Source organism: Eschrichtius robustus, chromosome 18, assembly GCF_028021215.1.
Source record: "Eschrichtius robustus isolate mEscRob2 chromosome 18, mEscRob2.pri, whole genome shotgun sequence".
Classification (NCBI taxonomy): Eukaryota; Metazoa; Chordata; class Mammalia; order Artiodactyla; family Eschrichtiidae; genus Eschrichtius; species Eschrichtius robustus.
Genome location: NC_090841.1, coordinates 16,932,672 through 16,936,374, shown reverse-complemented (window position 1 = coordinate 16,936,374; position 3,703 = coordinate 16,932,672).

Sequence of the window (3,703 nt, the reverse complement as noted above, 5' to 3'; positions counted from 1 at the left end):
ACACAGCCAGCCCTGTGCTAGGACATGAGGGAGCTGACTGCTACCATCATTTCCCAGCTCTGCATTCCATGATGTCACATGGGTAGCCACATAGTTTGTGGTTGGTAATATACCAGAGAAATCAGCGAATATTATGAACCAGAACTTTTTTTTTTCAGAGAGCCAGTCGTTAAACACTTACAAGCACACTGCTGGACACAGCCAGCCTGAGGCAACCTCTTAAACTGGGAGCTAAGAAAACTCACACCCGGACCTCACTCTCAAGATAGGAGGAGGACCAAGCTAAACCAGGAAGTCAGAGAACACAGGAGCCTCTTGACTCAATTAATTACTCTTGACTTGTTCTATTCAAACCATCCCCTAGGGGAGACAGCAAGTGGAGGAGGCTGGAGAGTGGATCCAGCACAGCATGACTGCCTATCAAGCATAATTCTCCAGTTTCTTCTGTGAGCAATTGAGTGGACAGCGATTCAATTTACCGGAAATAGAAAAAAGACAAAGTATCATTTGTCACAATCTCTCTTAATTATATTGATACTTTCCTACCCATCCACATCACTCCTGACTCCCCACGTCAATGCATGTAACTTTGGCAGACAATTGAAAACTGGATTTTCTAATAGGGTCAGAGAATTAGTTCATTTTTTGTTTGTTTAATGGTTTTAAACAATAGAAACTGACTCTAAGTTGAGAGAATTTATTAGAAAGATGTGAGAGAGCTCAGATAATCGAAAAAGGACCTGAAGAAGGAGGCTCACAAAGGGCAGAAACGGGGCAGCCCTGGCTCATCCAAGTGGTAGGAAGTAATCAATGATCTCAGAGCAACTCTGATGAAAAAAATCGTACTCCAATTTTTTTTTTCTTTCATAACAGTCCTTGAGTTGCTCTGCTCAAGATGCACTGTCCTGAAGTAAAATTTGATTGGCTAGCTTCAGTCAATGACTACTCTTGGCAAGGAGAAGGCAAGGGTTCCTTGACTGACAGTCTCACTGGCACTGTCACAATAAAGAGCCAGTAATTCCCAACAAGGAATTCATAATTAAGAACAGGAGGGTGAACGGGTGCTGAGAAGTCAAGGAGTAGCAAATGTCCACTACAGTCTGGGACATGACTTTGCTCCAGGGTCCCTCCTCAGTTGGGGGGTAGGGAGAGGAGCAACTTTCAGATTAATGTGGAAGTAACTGGAAATTAACTGTTCTTTAAAAATCTCTAGGCATAATGTCAATAGTTCAGAAATGTCACACGATTTGACATTAAGAGAATTAACAGTGAAAAATCACAGGTAGGTAAATAAATGTTGGAACTAAATAGGAAATCGAAAGAAAAACTGAAATGTGATGTTTTAAAAGGAAGACCAGCTGTCAAATATCAAAAGTGATGAACAGATAAGTGTACTCCTGTTGCATTCCGAGGAAGCGGAAAATCTAGAGTTAAAATGGAGACAGGCTGTTAAGTATTGTGAGTTTGTAGGAGGCTTTCTGGTATACCTCAGTTGTAAATATGAGTTAAGAGAAAATGCTTGACCTCTAAGACCATGGGTCCCCTGACCTGCATTGCTCTGCTCTCTTCTCCACTCATCTCAGCTCTGCTGTCCTTCAAGACCCAGCACACGTCTTCTCCTCTCAGACCTTCCTGGACCGGCTCAATCCAGCCCAATCCACAATTACATAGCACTTCTTGTCCCATGCACTTGACACTTCCTAAATGTCCCCATAGGTTGTTCCACATCTTCTCATGTGTGCATCCTGATCCTCGTCGAGTCCAAGAATGTTAGAGGCAGGATCTCTGTCTTACGATGATAAGTTGGCTGTTGGAGGTTTAATGTAACTTTTTAAAACCTTGGTCTTTCTTCCCTTTTCTAGTTCCTCTTCTGCCTTCACCCTGAAAGTGTGGACCTTCGCAAGGATTTGCCCCTTTTCCCTCTTTTTTTTCTACCTCACAATGTTCTTGAGAAAATTAATGAAAGTATACATGTAAAAGCCCAGCCTTACACTCACGTTTTAATTTTGTTTGCTGCTCTTTCCCCTATCAGCAGAAATCTCCTAAGCACATAGAAGATCCTTGTAATGGTTACTAATATTGATAGTATTTGTCTCATGCTACATGTCCTTCCTCAATGATTTCATCAGCTTGGGCAGTTTCAGCTGTGATCTTTAAGGGGCTGACTCGCTATCGGCCTTCAGCTGATTCATCTTCCAAGCCCCAGGCCCATATTTCCAACTGGATGTTCAGTAAACATCTCAGACTCAACACGTCCTGAATTGAACTCATCCTTCCATACAAACCCAATCTTTCTTTTTACTGAAGTACTTGATCACAAGTCATAACTGGGCTAGACATGACTGACTTCTGCTTGAAATACCAGAAACATTCTAGCTCCAGCGTCTCCCTTTTACTCTCTCCCACCCGATATCCCGGTGGAGAGTACCTTGTGTTCCTAATGTTCCGTTTTCTCTGCAGCCCCATGTCTGACCTTCGTTAAATCTCAATCCAAACCTTACAAGAATGTCCTGGCTCGTCCCTTTATCTCTGCCCCTCCACCTCAGCCCATGCTCTACACTGTCATTAGAGTTCTTTGCCTAAAACACTGATAAGATTTTATCAAACCTCAGCACCCTCCCCACATACACCAAAGCTTTCCGTATCCCTCCTGTTGCATGTAAGTAATCGAAGCTGTCCACAGTTTGCTGCCCCCGCCAAACTTTCTGGCATCATCTCCGCTACAGTCCCCGAACCCAATGCCACCCCCTATTTCACATTCCCAGAATAGGCCTTCCACTGTCACACAGTTAACTCTGTTGAAGTTGTTTCCATTGTCTTGAACAGTCTTGCCAACCAGGATCTTCCTAATCTTACCTCTTCCAAACCACTTTACTAATTTTAACAGTTAAAATCAATTGTTCTTTTAATAACTACCCATTATAGAGAACTGAATGTGTGCCAGGGGATTTACATACACTATCACAGGAATCCTCACCACAACTGAGCAAGTTGGGTATTACAGGCCCACGATCCCTTATCCACAGCCATGAGGCCAACCGTGCTTCCAAATTCAGAATGCCTTCTTTTTTAGAAAGGCAAGAGTGGACTGCATGTCAGTTTCCCCATCTGTAAAGTGTGGAGGATAAGGATTAGCACTCTACCTACCTCGTGGGGTTGTTGTGAAACAGGCAATGTGTTCCATCAGAGAAGCGCCTAGGGAAATGCCCTTATTTAATGCATTTTGGGAATCTATTCATTTGTTATAAATAACTCATAATACCTTATGACAACACCTTACTAGGAAATAAATGGATCTAACTTTTACAGTTACCTAATTTGTATCAGTAAAGTAATTTGAATGGTGATAAGAGCCCTCATTTTGTTGGATGTTGCATTTCTTCTTCTTTACTTTCACTTCCTTCTGCTACATACCACACCCTTTACTCAGAGTTTCCTACCAAAATTACAGGCCTCCTGCCGCTGCAGTAAAAATGCTTTCTTCAGTTTTCTGGCCTATTTTACTATTAATTCATAATTTTCTCTGGCAAAAAAAAAATTATGCTAATTATTCCCTTCCTCTCTGACAAAAATACTTCATGACAATCATGCTAATTTTTAGGAAGTCAATGAAAACACCACTAACAAACTCATCTCCTTTACTCTTCCATGGGCCTGGATGCAGATGAGATCAAGAATGTAGTGCTGGCAGGGACCTTGAAGA